The sequence below is a fragment of the Rattus norvegicus genome, chromosome 7 (genome assembly GCF_021556685.1).
Source record: "Rattus norvegicus strain SHRSP/BbbUtx chromosome 7, alternate assembly SHRSP_T2T, whole genome shotgun sequence".
Classification (NCBI taxonomy): domain Eukaryota; kingdom Metazoa; phylum Chordata; class Mammalia; order Rodentia; family Muridae; genus Rattus; species Rattus norvegicus.
In genome coordinates, this window is record NC_141540.1 from 141,630,483 (window position 1) to 141,648,426 (window position 17,944).

Sequence of the window (17,944 nt, forward strand, 5' to 3'; positions counted from 1 at the left end):
CCAAGTACTGGAATCACAGGCATACACCACCACGTTTGGCTCTGTTCATTTTAGAACCCTTTCCCCGCTGTTCAACTAGCATGACTTCTGTCGTCTACCTTCAAGTTCACTCACCCTGCGTTGTCTGTGTTTTCCGTGTGTGTGTGTGTGTGTGTGTGTGTGTGTGTGTGTGTGTGTATGCACATGCAATTTTAATTTTTCATGTTTGTGTGTGTGTTAATGTGAGGGCTGCAGCTTACGTGTTGATCAGAGGGCATCTCATAGGACTTGGTCCCTCCTTCCACCACCATGCGTGCTACAAGGATCGCTCGAATCAGCAGGATTGGCAGCAAGCGCCTTTACCCACAAAGCCTTCTTTCTCACCGCCCCTTAGCCTTTTAAAGATGTTTTGAAAAATCTTTTATTCTTTGACAGAGTCACACGTGTAAATCATGTATTTTGGTCATCCCCCATCCCCGGTTACCTCTCTCACTCCCTTGCTCTCCTGCGTGAATCTCTTTTCAACAAGTCTCTGTCCTATTTCGAGGTCCCGTGTTGTTTTTTTTTTTTTTTTTTGTTTTGTTTTGTTTTTTTTCTTTTTTTTCGGGGCTGGGGATCTAACCCATGACCTTGCGCTTCCTAGGCAAGCGCTCTACCACTGAGCCAAATCCCCAACCCCGTGTTGTTTTGTTTTATGTGAGCCCTGAGTTTAATTAGGATTGCTCATATGGGCATGGGGGAGGGGAGTTACTTACTGAGGCCTGGGAAGGTGGTCAGTGTCTTCACTGCTGAGGAAAGTCACCCTCCCCTCCCCAGCAAGCATCACTCCCAATACATCCTCAGGGAGAACTGGAATGTTGGTGAGCCCGAGCCCCCTTCGTGGAGGGACCCACAGCTGCTCTGAGTCCATGACTGCAATGGCTGTGTGGAACTGGAGGAGTTTCACAGCACACGTCAAACACAGAATGGGTCTTCCTCTTTGTTTCTCCGCGCAGCCCATCCAGTTCGGCTTCAGCGTCCTTTGCTTCTATGGGCTAGAGTCGGCACTGCCCAGTTCCTGAAACCTTTGTGTTATTGTTTCTGCCTGTTGGTGCCAGATGTGGTAACAGCGCACTCTGGGGTCAGCCTGTGTGAACCTCTGACAGACTCCTTAGGGGCAGGTGCGTCATGTGGGGCTTGAGTCGGAGTACCAGAGTTCAGAGCTTTGTTTAGTCCCCTCTTCCTGTTGTGTCTCAACATTCTGGGTCCATGGTTTCCCTTGTAGCTCCTTAGCCTGGAAATCCTGGACTCTTGTTCTCTGGTTCTGCCTTCCCTTTCCTGAGGCCAGCAGGGAACCTCAGGACAAGAGGATGAGAAGGAAAGTACCAGGGAGCCTCTTGTGCCATTGGGATGTAGGGGACCTGTCAGAACCCTCTCTCACCTGGCTATGTGTGGATGCCACTGCTTGCCCTGGGGCAAGGTGCGTAGTGGGACTTCTTTTTCCATTGCCTTGTGAACCTGAACCAGAAATGAAGGTCTGTGTGTGGAATTTTTCTGTCTCTGTCTGGTTTGTAGTTCTATGTTTGGGCTGACTTTTGACTCCAGCCTGGGAAAACAAACACACAAGAAACCAAAGTAACAGACAAGCATCCGCCTTCCTCATAGTGCTCTCTCTTCCCATGCCACTTGCTGTCAAGTTCCTTTCCAATCTCCGGTCATTCTCTGTCCTGGGTTAGTTTGATTCTCAATGGCATCTGGAACTCTTTACTAAGCCCTCACAGAGGAGCCAGGCTGCCAGTGAGAAATCAGAAGGGCGATGCTTTGCAGCAGCCTGTCAGTCCTGAGAGACTGAAGGGCCGGTCAGCTGGCTCTGCAGTCCTGGTGGAGAGCATCCTGATAATCCCACATTCTCTTTGTCTGTCTCTCTCTGTCTCTCTGTCTCTCTGTCTTTCTGTCTCTGTCTCTCTCTCTGTGTCTCTTTCTGTCTCTGTCTCTCTCTTTGTCTCTGTCTGTCTCTGTGTCTCTGTCTCTGTCTCTGTCTCTCTCTCTGTCTCTCTCTCTCTCTCTGTGTATATATGTGTGTGTGTATGTGTGTTGCTTGTTTTTGAGACGGTGTCTCTCTGAGGTTCTGGTTTTCCCAGATCTGGCTTCGTAGACCAGGCTGGCCTCTAACTTCAGAGATCCACCTGCCTCTGCCTCCGGAGTATCGAGTGTAAAGGCATGTGTCACCATGCCTGCCTTTTTAACTCTTTGGTGCAGATTTAAGGTTCTTGGACTAGGTTAACACACACTTGCTGCTGAACTAGAAGAATAAATAGGGAGTCAGTCCCCCCCCCCTCGCCCCATTCCTTTCCCTCAGGAAACTGCTTTCCAGTTCTTAGTGGCCCTGGAGAGTCTACACATTGCCTGAGGAGGGGGAGGGGCAAATTCGGACAAGGTGAGGGTAAGGGCTCTGACTCTGGTTGCTCTTCACTCACAAGCCCCCGGAGTCTGTCAATCACTGTGTATAGAAGCTTGCTCTCACTGTTGTAGAAGTTTGGCTGCATCTCTCATAGCTGTGGTGCATGCTTTCCGTCAAGACGGCATGCATTTACTTAGTAAATAAGCGTTTATTTAAAACGTCCGTCACCTTGCCTTATTATGAGATATTATGTAGAATATCCTAGTACATACTTGTTACATATGTGGTGCTCTGTTTTCAGAATAAATATGTGGGCATAAAATTATTGAACTGAAGTTGTGTGTCCTTTTAAATTTGCTTACGTTAGTATATTTCATGTGATTCCAAAGAATCTATCATTTTTAAGTCTTGATAGGGTAAGGACTTTTAGAATAGGTTCTAGAAACCTTTTTGTAATCCTCAGTCTTCCAACGCTGGTTGTGGCAAGTCTTTTCCCAGAAGTATTTGGAAATGAAACACAGGTTAACTAACTCCCCCTCCCTTGTAGTCAGGGGCACACCAGCAACTGCGAAGGAAGCAGCACAGTTAAAGCCAGAGAGCAGCCAGAAAGGGGGGCTGGGTGAGGAGGTTCAGGTGTCCAGTTGTTTGTGTCTGGTTGTTCAGACAGTTAATTCCTGTTCCTCAAACACTGGTTCTGATTCATCCATCGGAGGACCACTGTCACAGACTCTCAGTTCTACAGCCGTGTCTGTGTAAGGAGAGAAGCAGGCGAAAGCTACCATTTACTGATCACAGAAGTAGCCCCGAAAACCCAAAGATCAGATTTCCCGATCCCCGGCTTACCCGATCTAACGGCTGCCTTGAAGAAGTGTTCGCCGTCCAGTACACTGGGCTTATGGTACAGTTGGAACCTAGTCTTTCTTGGGAAAGCTGAAATACAGATTTTTCTGTGCAGTAAAGCATTTTCCTGATAGAGTCCTTTGACACTATACATGGGACACCCCCAGCCCTGCCAAGCCGACAGTAAGTACTTAGAACTTTCCATGTTCAAAGTGAGTGCTGTCTTCTTTCCAGGGGTCCATACCTGGGTACACTTCTAAAGAATAAAACTGGTTTATCACCTCTTAAGGGTTTCATCTTGTTTCGATATGTTGTCTCTATGTAACCTTATACTATTTGAAAAATCAGAATGGCCATTTGTTTTCCAGTAAAAAAAAATGTAGCGAAAAGTACAAAAGAAGAAAATCAGCTGTCTCACTCAGTGAGTGTACGAAGTATACTTGGGCTTACATGCTTACACCTGCTGGTGGAGCCCGTCCACATCAGTCTGTAGGATCAGGTGCCACCACAGGGCAGACGGAACCTCAGGGCAGGCTCACTGGAGGAGTCTTCCCTGGGACAATGGCTGTGTGGACCAATCCTGCATCACAAACACTTAATGTTTTTACTGCTGGATGCTCTTTGAGCCCTTTGTCCGTTTTTCTATCTTCAGTGAACTAAATGTAGGGGGTAATTTGTAAAGAAAAAGGGTTTACTCCGTTCACAGTATTGCGTGGCGCTGGTTTCCGCTTGGTCCTTGGTGAGGACCTCATGGGAAACACTTGCAGAAGAGAGTGCTTGGCACAGTGAGAAGACAGGATCAACTAAGCAGAGATCATGGCATTCACAGAGCCTGCCTGGGTCTGTTCTAGGTGCTCTGGCAGTATGTTGTGCTTATTGCTTGATGTCTTGGGGTAACTCCTGACAATGGGACCAGACTTCCTCTTTTTATTTCATATTTTATTTCTTTTTTTTTCTTTTTTCTTTCTATTTTTTTTTTTCGGAACTGGGGACCGAACCCAGGGCCTTGCGTTTGCTAGGCAAGTGCTCTACCACTGAGCTAAACCCCCAACCCCTCATATTTTATTTCTATTTGGTCTTTTCTCCTAGAATAATCCCCACTGCATCAGTCCTCCCTCCAACCCTCCCCCCCCCCCAAGATATACTCCTCTCCCACCTCAGTCTCCCTCCAGAAAAGAGCAGGCCACCCAGGGACACCAGTTAAACACAACACAAACCCTCCCATGAAGGCTGGCTGAGATGACCCAGTAAGAGGGAGAGGGTCTCAAGAGTAGGCCAAAGAGTCAGAGGCACCCCCACTCCTCCTGTCAGGAGTTACCCCAAGACATCAGGCAGTAGCCACCACATGCTTGCAGAGGACCCAGAAAGACCCAGGCAGGCTCGGTGATTGCCATGATCTCTGCTCAGGTTGATCCCACCAGTCTCCTTCTCCCAGGGTCCTCGACCCCTTTTTCATAATGGTGTACTTCCCTAGGTACCCATGTGACCAGCAATAAACCCTCTCAGCAGAAGCTCCCCTAACGATCTGACTACCCTGCAGGAGCTAGCTCCTCTTAAAGGCCACCCCGCAAAGATGGCCATGCTGGTTACCAAGCTTCCAACACACACACACACACACACACACACACACACACACACACACACACACGGGGCCACACTCAAACCACACCTCCGCTGCAACCCACACTCTTAGTTTTGACTGCTGAACCTCACAAAGCCGCCTTCTCTGCCCGCCATGTAAAGAGGATGAGCGGGTAATGCTGCCACACATCCTCTTCTTGAATATTACTTCTTGGATCGGGATTGAGCGGTCAGAATTTATGTGTCTAGTGTCTGTCTTCTCCAGAGGATAGCCAGTGAGTTCCTAGAATTTTAAGTCGTTATTTAAACAAACAATGTTGATTTTTATATAGCATACAAAGTGCACTCTTTTAAATAATGCTGCTGTCAAATGGCTTAATAGTAGGGGAGTGGAGTGATAGCTCGGAGGTTGAAGGCACTGGCTGATCTTGCAGGGGACCCAGGCTTAATTCCCAGCACCCACAATGGCACTTCACAACCTCCTGTAACTCCAGTTCCAGGGCATCTGATGCCCTCCATGGCATGTGGTCACACAATTCCCCTTCCCTCCCCTCCCCTCCTCTCCTTTCCCCTCCCCTCTCCTCTCCTCTCCTTTAAAGCTGAATGGTAAGGTTCAGTGCCCAATGCTACCCATTAGTTTATATGTCTCAGACAGGGAGTTATTTGACTGTAGATTGGACTGTAGTTGCTGCTGTATTATCTGTTGATGTACAGCGATGATTCCAAGAAACGTTTTGTCTGGATGTGGGAGAGGCTAGAAGCTCTCTTATGTGGGTAGAAGGGCCAGAGGACTCTGGAGGCCTCATCTGGAGATGGGGGAGGAAAGAAAGCATCTCATGAAAGAACATCCTCTGGGGCTATGTGAACCTTTGGAAGAGAAGCAGCTGGCCTTGGCTATGCTCTGGAAATTAGTTTTCTTCTTTGGTAGAAGCATCATTACAATAGATTCAGATAGCAGGAAGTCATCCATCCTCTTCCTCCATAGAAGCACCCTTTTGTAGATTCAGGTCACATGATGGGAAGTGCTGTTTGTGAAAAGATGTGTCTGATAAGACAGTTCTAAATTTTGTCACAAAGAAATGTTGGAAATAAAATTATATTGAGTTGCTTTTTCTTGCCGACTTTCCCCTTGATTAGAGGTAGCCTTTTCCAGCGTTGAGGATTCAACCCTGGGCTTTGTACACGTTCCTCAAGAGCACCGTCATGTGGGTCCATACCACTAAATGTTTAATGTCAACCTAAAAAATCATTTTATGCCAGCTTTTAAATTTGGAGTAACTGCAGATTTGCAGACAAACTACAAAGATAATAAAGTTTGTTTTTTGTATTTGAGGCAAGGTTTTGTGTGTAGCCCTGCCTGTCCTCTACCTCTGCCTCCTGAGTGTTGGGACTAAAGACGTGAGCCACCATCTCTAGGCTTGACACGGATACATCACCATTGACCAAATTCCGTGTTTCTTGGATTTCACCAGTTTCACCCTGATATCCTGTTTCTCCCCAGGATTTAATCTAGCATACCACCCCTCATTTAGTCCTCCACTGTTTTATTCTCTGTCCTGTGGTTTCTCAGCAGCCCAAGGGATGTTCATTGGTGTAGTATGGTCAGTTTTTCTCATGTTCAGACTGTGGTTAGGGACTTGGTGAATACCACAGAGGTGGGGTACACACCAGGGTGCAGTGCAGTATCAGCGGTACTTATCCAGTGGTACTAACCTTGGTCATGGCTCATGGCGCTAACCTAGGTCATGGCTCATGGTGCTAGCCTAGGTCATGGATCATGGTGCTAGCCTAGGTCATGGATCATGGTGCTAGCCTAGGTCATGGCTCAGTTCTCTACTGTAACGTTGCTTTCCCCCTGATTGTGTTCTATGGAAATGAGTCACTAAATCAGCTTACACCTGGGATCGGTCTCCATCTCCAGGGGGAGGAGTTCATATCCACTCATATTGTGTGGAATTGTTCTGTAAAGAGAGACTTGTCTCCTATCCAGTCATTGGCTTCAATGGGTACAGAGTATGAATGTATATCACACTTTGGATGACAACACTACACTGCTACTTTGTTACCCACACTGCCCTGCTGGGGCCTCGTCAAGACTTGCCCTGTCCAGTTGACTTGTCCTGTTCTTTTGCTGCTTGAATACCTCCCTGCTCTCTGGAGCTAGAGGACTTTGCAGACTCCTGTGTTTTCCTTGCCTTGCTCTAGATCAGCTTTCCTAAAAGCCTGGTTCTTTTCTCTGGACAAGTCAAGATCTGAATATTGGATTGAGCATTGCCCGGTGAGCCTCTCCATGGGTAGAGCTAGGAAGACACAAGCCGGGTTAATGTTCCTCATCAGAAATGCCTGGGGCCAAAAGTGTTGTAGAGTTTGGAGTTCTGGGCTTTGGGATATTTGCATGTAATTAGTGATATATGTCTTAGTTACTTTTCTCTTGCTGGATAGAGACAGCATGACCAAGGCAACTTAGAGGAGAAAGGGTCTATTGTGGTTTATAGATTCAGAGGGTCAGGATTCATGGCTATGATGACAGGCAGCAGACAGGCAGGTATGGCTCTGGAGCAGTAGCTAAGAGCTCCTATCTTGAGACACAAGCCTGAGACAGAGACAGTGGGAATGAAACCTCAAAGCCCTTCCTAGTGGCATACCTCTGCCAACAAGGCCGTACCTCCTAATCCTTCTGTGGTGGTTGGAATGTGCTTGGCCCAGGGAAGGGGTGCATCACTATTAGTTGGTGCATCCTTGTTAGAGGAAGTGTGTCACTGTGGGGGTGGGCAGTAAGACATTCCTCCTAACCGCCTAGAAGCTAGTCTTCTCCTATTGGCCTTCAGACGAAGATGTAGAACTCTCAGGTCCTCCTGTACCGTGTCTGCCTGGACACTTCCGCCTTGACAGTGAACTGAACCTCTGAACCTGTAAGCTAGTCCCAATGAAATGTTGTCCTCATAAGAGTTGCCTTAGTCATGGTATCTGTTCACAGCAGTGAAATGCTAACAAACACTTTCCCAAAACAGTTCCAGCAACTGGGGACCAAGTAGTCACATGTGAGCCTCTGGGGGCCATTCTCATTGAAACAACAACAATATGTCTTGGAGGTGGGCCCTAAGTCTAAACACAAATTACATGTGTTTGACATGCACATTTTGTGTATAGCCTGAAGTTTTTACACCGGGTTTTTAGTGCACTTGTGTCTTGACTGTGACAGCCCTTGTGTTGGATTTCCTACTTACGGTATCATGTTGCCACTTGTAAAGTTGGAGATTTTAGATTTTCAGATCAGAGACATTCAGCTTTTGTGTGTTAATCCCAGTATACATGTTTGTTTAGAATTATTTCTGCATCTTTTGCTGTCTCTCTATTAAGCTATGTGTGGGTTTGTGCTGTGAATCTTTTCCTCATTGTAACCCTCACATTGCCCTTCCTTCTTTGTCTATTCGACCATGAGAAATCTGCCCTTACCATCCACTATGGAAGATAAGAGTTTTACTTATGTATCCACATACATATAAAGCTGGTTCAAGGTTGCTATTAGGCCCTTGTGAGCAACAAACTTACCAACCACAGCGCAGCCTGTTTAAAGCCTCAAGGTGTCTAGTTGCTAAGCACAGCAGCATCTTCCAAGGTTGCTTAGGCATCTATCCCTAGGTTACTAAGTTTGTCATGTGTTTATAATGCTGCATTCTTTTTCTTTCTCAGACAGTGTCTCACTGCATTCACTACCCAGCTTGGTCTTAGGCTGCAGGGATGCCCACTGTTAATATGTCAGAGTATTTTCTTTTTATATTTTATTAGTTCTTTGAGAACTTAATACATTTTAATTATATTCACAATGCCAACCACTCCTCCCAACCCCACCACCTTTCCCCCATGTCTTCCTCTTCCTCTTCTGCTTCCGCTTCTCCTTCTCTTTTTTCTCCTCCTCCTCTTCCTCCTTCCTCTTCTTCTCTTTTAAAAAAACACACCAAGTCCAATTTGTTCTGCCCATATACACCTGGGTGTTTTGCCACTCACTGGAACCTAATCCACCCGTGAGGAGTCACATCCATAAAGCAAACTGACTGTCTCTCTCCCAGAACCTATCAATTGCTAATAGCTCTCCAGCTAGGGTAGTATTCCAAGCCCAACTCTCCTTATGATGCCAGTCTTCCAAATGCTGTCACAACCACTGAGTGTATATGTGCAACTGCCCTGTTGTACTGGGAAAACACTATTTCCTTCTGGTTACCTATCACTCCCAGACATTAAAATCCCCCCCCCCCTTCCTTCATCATGACCTCTGAGCCTTGAGAAGAGGTGGTGTGAATAGATGTTCCATTTAGAGCTAAGTGGTCCCCAGTCTCTTACTCTCAACTCCCGGACTGCAAAAAGGGGCTTCCCCGATGAGGACTGAGAAAAGTAATAATCTATGGGGAAAATGGGGGGAAAAGTCATAGGAGTTGGTTTAATATTATGTCCATCTGGCAGAGTAACAGTGGTAGGTTAGAGCCACAGGTTCTTGGTCCCAATAAGAGAACCAGGTGTGGGTTTCAGCTCATGGAGTGGGTCTTAAATCCCATCAGAAAGTGGGTGGTTACTCCCAGAACGTTGGTGCCACAGTTGCACCAGCGTGTGTGTCTTGACAAAGTCGATAACTTTCATAGCTTATGAGGCACACAGCTGGGTAAGGTTGACCAAGACTTTTCTCCTCTGGTTTCTTGCCTAGCACCTTCCAGCACTAGGAAAGCCAACAGGCAGGGATGGTGCTTTTAGGTCACCACATCTTGGTTTCTCTTGATCCGTAATTTAAGTATATGCTGTCTTCAGCAATTGGGTCTTATTGTCAATATTCTGGGGAGCAATCAAGAGCATTGCCAATAGCTTAGAATGTTTCGGGGTCTATGGGTCCTTGCTGGCCAGGAACTCCAAGAATAGTAACTCATTTCTGGCACTGGATTATATTAGACTCTTTTGTCACAGTCTGCATTCTCTCCCACCGACATCCTGGTGAACTTTTACAAACCTTATGTATGTAAGGTTGACTCTCTGTGACGTACAACTTTATGGGTTTGGATATATCTCTATAGTAACATATATTCTATCACCTCCAAATTTTCCTGTATATCCCTTTGTAGTCAATCATATCCCACTTCCTACTGAGAGTCCTGGTAACCTCTTACCTGCTTTTTACCTGTTTATATCTTTTCCAGAACGTTACATGAATGGAATTACACAATGTGTGTAATTTTCCAGGTAGCAGAGTACAGTTAATGTTTATGTACGTAAGAAGGCCATAGCAGCCCTGTAGCTCTAGTCACAGCACTGGGGAGGTGGAGCCTAGCTACTTTAGTCCAATCATTGAACACTGGGCTCTGTGAAAGACCCTGTTTTCAAAAACAGCACAGAGAGTAATTGAGGAAGACACCGAAATTGACTTCTTGCCTACACACACACACACACACACACACACACACACACTTACACACATGTACATGCATGTTCCTGCATGCACAGGTGTATGTGCACTCACACAGACACATGACTCATTCATATTTTTTTAAACCAAACTATTTATTGACAGCAAACCTCCATAGCTGTGAACCATGTGAGAGTAAGTAGGGAGTAGTGTGGGAACCAGCAAAGGGCTCCTTGCAGGGGGTTGTCACCCTGGGTATGCTGTGAGCTAGCTCATGGCCATCACCGGCAAGCAGAGCATAAATAATACTGGTGGGCGGGTGTGGACAAAGGGATATCATAGGACAGCCACCTCCAAGAGTTATCAGGGACATGGGGACACAGGACCCACGGGGCTATGAAGGCACACAGACAGAAAGTAAACCACGGGCAACATAGGACATGCCAAGGTGACCAAGGGAGCTGAAGTTCCAGAACTAGTTGGGCTTTCTCCTCCATCACTTAGGTGCTGGAATTGCAGGCGAGACACACTGAGGCAGGACTAGGCATCAGGTCACTCTCCCTCAGGGTCAAATAGGGGACCCCGAGGGGCAGCATCTGCAGATCTAAGGCTGAACTGTGCCTTCCAGGTCCTTGTCATAGATATAGCTGCCCACAGCACCAGTTTTCACTCCTTTGGGTCCAAAGAGTATTCCATAGCAAGACTTGTGGCATTAGGGTTGGCCAGCATGCCCAGCATGCCCGCCTGGGGTCAGTGTCTTGGAGCAGCGCTCACAGCACAGGCAGGGCTGGTGCCAGTCCTTGCCCAGGGAGGTCACCTTCTCAGCAAAGTACACTCTCTTGTTGCATCTCGAGGACACATATTGGGCTCCCCAGTGAATGTGGTGACACTAGAGGCTTTGCTGCGACTCTTGGGGGACCCGTTGGTCTTCCACTCTTCAGTTCGCACCACAGGGACCTCGATGGGGCCAGTGACCTGAGGGGCTTCCGTTGGACGCTTCTCGTAGATTAGGAACCAGCACCCCCGGTATTCACGCCTTTGGGTCCAAATAGTGTGGCATAACAGGTCTTGTGGCAGAATGGTTTCCCATCATGCTCAGCAGGGCCGCCGGGTGTCAGTGTCTTGTTGCAGCGCTCACACTTGAGGCAGAATTTGTGCCAGTCCTTGCCCAGAGAGCTTGCCTTCTCGGCGAAGTACACAGTCTTGTCACACTTGGACACTTGGAGGCCATGGTCGGTGCGCTCGGTCGGTCCGTGCCCTCATTCTTATTTTTTGCATGAACCAATAGTTTATTCCTTTTTGTTGTTAAACAATACTCCTTTCTAGGGATAAACCAGAATTTGTTTGTTCATTCACCCATTGAAAGACATTTTGCTTTCAGTTTTTGATGCTTGCAAATTAAATGCTATGAGCATATGTGTACAGATTTCTGTGTGGACATAGTTTTCAGCTTGGTGGGATAAAATACATAGTGTAGTGTGTGATTGTTGGGTCGTTACAAGTTTTAATTTGATAGGAAATTGCCAAACTGGGGAACAGTAGAGTTTAATTGACTTTGATGGTTAGTCATGTCGTCTTGATTCAATCTAGAATCTCCTGGAAAGCATGGCTTAATAAGGCACTGATTATCTCGATTAGTGGGAAGACCTGCCTACCGGAAGTCCCGCCCACTGGGGGGGTGGCACCATTTTCTAGGCAGGGATCCTGAGTTGTTTAAAAAAACCAACTGGGCACTGTCAGAGTACATGAGTCCATTGCTTTTGGTCTTGAATGTGGGTGTCATGTAGCAAGTTCTTTCCTGCCATGTGGGACTGTAACTTGGAGCTATGACCCAAATAAGCCCTTTCTCCCTTAAGATCCTTTGTGAGAGCCATAGCAACAGGGAAAGTTAATTAAAATGTCAATTTTTAAAGCCAGAACGGCTCATTGAATAGTTGATCAGAGTGTAAAATGTCACCCAATGTTTTCCTGCCTATGTAAAATTTGGCTTTTGAAGAGGTTGCTCTGTGTGTGGCATTAAGTTTCACAAGCAGTGTGTACAGAAATAAATAAGACCCCCCTTAAATCTTCAGAGACGTTTGCTACTTCATAGCCAAGCTAACCCAAGGGCATGAGGCAGCACTTAGGAACACTCCGGATTGCTTTCTGGTTTTTTGGCAGCAAACTGATCTGTTTTGGGGTGCCGTCTGTCTGACAACACAACATGGCCAAACTGCCCAGTTTCTTATGACCACACAGGGGTACCCCACATTGGTCTGGAGGAAGGAGGCCTGGGAAACAGCATGGATTGGTTAGTTTGAATAATTTCAGTGGACTCTAGGGCCGTCCTGGGTGGTCAGGTTTGCTCAATCAGTGCAGACTGGATCTCAGTGAGGTACACTATTAGCCATTACTTTGGCCTTGTGATCAGTTATGCCAAGAAATCCAAGAAAGCAGAGAATGCCAGCATTGCCTGTCCCCCTCGACCCACGAAGCTTTCCTCATCTACTAGCTGAGTAATTCAATGGGTTATTGACTTCCCACTCAAAAACAAAGATTCAAATGTACAGAAGAGAGGTCTATGCCCTTGAGGGGCTTGTGATATTCAGGAAAAAATGGATTCATTCATCCATCAGGCAAACATTTATTAACCATCTACCGTATTTTAGGCACTTGGCTAATCCCTGAAGGTACATTTTAGTCACACGGATGAGTTGTTCATAACTGAGCAGAGTTAATACTTAAGCAAAAACCATGTTTTCTCTTTTTGCTTTGGATCCCTTCTCTTCCACTTTCCCTCTCCACTTGCCATGTGCGACCATCACTTTGGGTTCAGGGGAGCTGGAACCCAGGCTTTTCACACTATGGGGAACCTGAGTGGAGGGATCTGTTCTGTGAACAAATTCTCTCTAAAGGATCTCTGACAAATATAGTTTAGAACTCAGAAAGCCTTCCCTCCGTTAGTCGTTTGAGCTTCTCTTGGTTGCCTCTCACAACATTGTCAGGAAGTGGCCAGGGAAATGGGGAGATTAGAGGCTCTTGGTCAAGCTCTGACAAGAACTCTCTCCATGGTTAGGTTTGCTGTCAATGGTTTGCCCGGATGCCCTCCTGTTTTCTAAAGCCTCAGTTTTCTCATTCAGAGAACTGAGTTTGTGGTTGTGATTTGTTCTGTCTACCACTGTTGTTAAAAGGGAAATAGATACTGATCAGACCTCTTAGTGTGCATACATATAAAAAATGCTTTTACATATAAAACATGGGTGTCTGTTGAGGGCATGGGTAATGGTGTGCCTTTGTTTCTGACATTGAGTCCAAGACATAAGACCTGAGAGACCTCATCTTTGTTTCTGAACAAAAGTTCTTCCTAATGAAGAGCTGCAACGTAGTAGCCAGTTGTTTTCTGATACTTGCTATTTTTAATGAATGAGTCTTGGAATATCAGGGGCAGCAACTAAAGACTCCTTTTTAGTTTCCTTCAAGATCTGGGATACATAGTATATTCTAGGCACTTAGCTACTATTTGTTGATTTATTGATATTTGTTGAAAGTTTAACATATCCAAATGAGCTTTGAAGATGGATTCTAAAGCAGAAAAGTGAAGGAGAGGTCTGTGTGTAAAGTAAGAGGAGTTGTGGAATGTGGTGAGAGAGGCTTGATGCAAGCCATGAACAAGGCCCTGATGTGGGCCCTGAGGCCCTGTAGGTTTCCTGTTGGAAGCAGGGTGACTAGCCAGTGGGAAAACTCAAGGTAGGAATGAAGATGGGGTATGAGCTGATGAACAGCAGATGAGGTGGGACGGAAGTGAAGGCCATGTTGGTGAGGTTTAACAGCAACCTTACGGCTGCAGTTTTCAAGTGAGCTGTGCTGTATAAATGGGCCCTTTGCGGTTGGGGTTTCCTGTTTACAAAGCCCTCTTCCCCTGGGCGAGTTAGGCCAGTGATGTCTCCAATCGTAGAATGCACACTGAGTCTGGCAGTTCTATAGTCCAGCTGAGCAGACAGGGGAGAGATCGGCAGCCTTTTATGGAGTCCTGCTGAGATTTGGGTTATTTTTCTTGAGAAAGGTAAGAGGATTCTTATTGACTGGAGATGACCGTGATTCCATGACTGTCCTCCTGTAGGCGGATTAGAAGGTACCCCACGTCTCTGAGGAGTTGAATATTGGAGTCAAAGGCCTGTTTCTGTGGTCAGTGATTTGGTGGTGTTCTTATCCAAGAATTACAGCAGCTTGGCAGGTTTCTCTGCCTGTCATTCCATTCATATCCACAAAGCTGAGAAGCTTAGGAAGAAGTTTATGTTGTACACGGGGAGGCTGAATGTCCAGACATCATGGTACACACCCTGGTGAGGTCCCAACAGCCACTTCTCCCATGGGAGTGCCTGGGAAACTTATCAGTCAGCAGCACAAGAAGCCAGACTATGTTAATGTCCTCCAAGATATATATACACTCATGGTCTGCTGACTTACTTACTTCTAGGCCTCATCTTACAAAAAGTCTCACTACCTCTTAACAACCTCTGGGGCACACACTCAGACATATTCAGGCTATAGCTGGACTTCCTTCCACCTTATGTTAACTTAGTTGCAAGTTAGTAACTGCTGCTCACTGGTTCAGTGTTAGTCAGTGAGTGGACAAGACAAGGTAGACGTGTTTCTTCCTTGACACTTCCGGGACTAAACCTAAGTGAACATAGACGCATGTGTAGCCACTTGAAGCAGTTGGAACTAATGCTCACTTGATGAGCAGTTAGAACACTTAGCGACCATAGCTGCCGTCTGGTTACTTAGCTCTGTAGAGTGGAGCAGGGAGTTTGCAGGGGCAACTCTTTGACTTCAAGATTAGCATCAGAAATGGTTGGTTCAAGCTTACAGGGGCAAATTCTGAATGACATTGAGGAGGTACCGTGATCTGTTTGTCGGCTGTAGGGTGTATGGCAGTGGTTTTTCCTTGGTGATTTATAAAGGAATAATCCAGAGTCTTTCTGTTCTGAAGATCTGAAATCTCAGATGTTCCCAAAGTGTTAAAATGGAGCTTCAAAAATTTTAGATCCCAGGGTGTTTTGTATTTTCCGGCTTTTGAGTCAAGGATGCTTAGACAACAGAGTCCTGTGAAGACACCCAAAGTCTGGAAATACCTGGAATCTGGAATTCTTTCATCCCAAGTGTTTCACATAAGGGACACTCACCTGTACATCTGTATCAGGTGAGTGTTGGGCAGTGAAAGGATTTTATTGTCTGTCCTGTTGACATTTTGAACATGGTGCTTTGGTGGTGGGGGCGGGGGTAAGCTATGCATTTTAAGATGTTTGGCAGCATCTCTGGCCTCTGCCACTTGGTATTAGTGACTCTTTCCAAAGCTGTGACACTCCACAGTTAGCATTGGGTAACCTTGAGAGACAAGACCCAGTGAATAATAGCCTTATGTCTCTGAAAATGGACGTTTGTTTTGGGGGTGCATTGTGCAGCATGGATTATTAGCATAGAGAAAAGATCTGTGTAATTGGGATGATGGTTTTCTGTTACATGCCAATTTAGGGAGGCTTTCAGGGTCCAGAATTTTCAGAATCTTCATAATGTTGGTAAAATTGAAAATGTCAGTTGTTCTTTGTGACCTTCTTCCCGGAGAGACTCACTGAAGAGTGGGACGATGCAGACAAGGTCTGAGGAGAGGCATCCGTCCTGCAGGTGAGGAGCAGGTGACAGCCAGGCTGGGCTGCAGTCAGGGCAGACCCAGAGGTCCTGCTCCTCAGAACTGCTCTATCCTTCTGCTCCAGCCTGTGCTGGGGAAGGTGGCCTGCTTCTGGGAGGGGGGGGAATTGTTATGGCCAGAAATCCGTCTTGTTTCCAAGGTGCAACTTGGCTAAGTTTCTTAACTTCACCATGCCTTATTTTATTGGTTTTAATTTTTAAAAGATTCCAGGGCTGGGAGATGGCTCAGTTGGCAAAGTGCCCGAGGACCTGAGTCCACCCCCAGAACTCATTTAAAAAAAAATTGTGTGTGGTGGCATATGCTTGTAATCGTGCTGCTGGGGAGGCAGACATGGGTGGTCCCCTGGAGTTTGCTGGACAGTCAGCCTACTCCCTCCCCCTGAACACACCCCCATTCTCCCCAGATAAGGTTTCTCTGTGTAGCCTAAGCTGTCAGAGAACTCACTCTGTAAACGGGCTGGTCTGGAGCGCAGAGATCCCCTTGTCTCTGCCTCCGGAGTGCTGGGATTAAAGGAGTGCCTTGGCACGCCTGTCCAGCCAGCCTACATGAAGAGTTCCGGGATAGTGAAAGATCCTGTCTGAAAAATTAGAGTAGATGGCTCTGTGGAACAACACCTGAGGTTATCCTCACTCACCCATATGCACCCCCAACACACACACACACACACACACACACACACACACACACACACAATTTCACGAAACTGTATATAACGTGGAATTGATTGTTTCATTGAAAGCATATTCTGTATCATGTAGCCTCTACCACAGTCCATCTCCAGCACGGTTTCTTCTTCCTCCTCTGAAATCCTGCATCTCCCCAACCCTCTCTATTGACCACGCCTATTGTCTCCCCACCCTCTCCATTGACCACACCCATTGTTTCCCCACCCCTCCACTGGCCACTCCCATTGTCTCCACTGACCACTCCCATTGCCTCCCCACCCCTCTCCACCTTTCTATTTTGTGTTCTTATGAAATGTCTCTTCTAGGAACCTCATAAAAGAGGAATCACAAAGCAGCATGCTTCTAGGGCCCACCCACGTCATGTAAGGTGTCAGGCTGTTCTTTTTATTGTAAGCAGGTACCATGCTGTCTGTCCCTGGACACTGGGATGCCTCAGGACTTTTATGTGATTATGTGTAATATTGCTGCAGTGTTAGATTTTGTTTAATGTTTTGTTTTGGATAGTTGGGTTCTGTTTTCTGGTGTTGATGGACTGAATTTGTGCATTTGTTTCATTTGAAGTAAAATGAAAAAGAGAGAGAGAGGGAGAAAGAAATGTAAAAGGCTTTTTGGGTTGGCTCACAACAGTGCTTCAGAGTACCTGGCCCCGGCTCGTGCTAAGTCCTGCTCTCTTTTGTTGGTGCCGGTTTCTTTCACCTCTTTTACATCTCTTTGCCCTGATGGCAAATCAAAACCAAGCAATGACTAATGACTTTCTTTCTTTCTTTTTTTTTTTTTTTTAATTTCTGCCACTTCAAGTCCATCCCAGGACTGACATTTTTCCAGTCAGTGTCCTCTGTGTGTTTGCAAGGCTGGATGATCTTTGGAAATTCCAGTTCATTCCCTCAACGGAAGCTCTGACTTGTTCTAGTTCTCTGTAATGCCCTTCAGGAAGGCTCACTGTCAACACTTCTCTGTAAGATCGTTTCTTCTAACAGTCTGCTAATGGCAGCCTGCTACACAGACTCCTGAGGTCCACAGAGCCGGATTTTGACTCATCCGTCATTCAAGAGACTACTGATAGCCGGAGGGGGAAGATGCAGATACACTTGGTGAATTTCGTTACTTTGTTCCTGACTCCTGCTTAAACACCCAGTCTCCCTCGCTCTGTGGGAAGGCATATTTCTGGCTGGCCTTTTTCTCTTTGTGCTGTACCATCTGTCACAGGGGTCATTGCTTAGAGCCTGGTCTCTTCTCTGCTGGAGCAGGTGGTCACAGCCAGTGGGTATTGAAGGGCTTGTGGCTAGGGAGCTTACCAGTGTGCCCTCCCTCCCCATGCTCTAGGTGAGGTTGTTACCCTTCAGAGGAAGAAGAGAACCCCTGTCCTCGGGGAGAAAAGGACAGACGCAGAGCTGATCTTG

General features: G+C 46.5%; 1 protein-coding gene and 1 pseudogene across 8 annotated transcripts in view; one reads left to right on the plus strand and one right to left on the minus strand.

Moving 5' to 3' along the window:
• The window catches only part of Scn8a (sodium voltage-gated channel alpha subunit 8), a 173,442-nt gene that overhangs the window by 21,178 nt on the left and 134,320 nt on the right, over positions 1 to 17,944 (plus strand).
• Crip2-ps1 (cysteine-rich protein 2, pseudogene 1) lies at positions 10,774 to 11,500 on the minus strand (annotated as a pseudogene).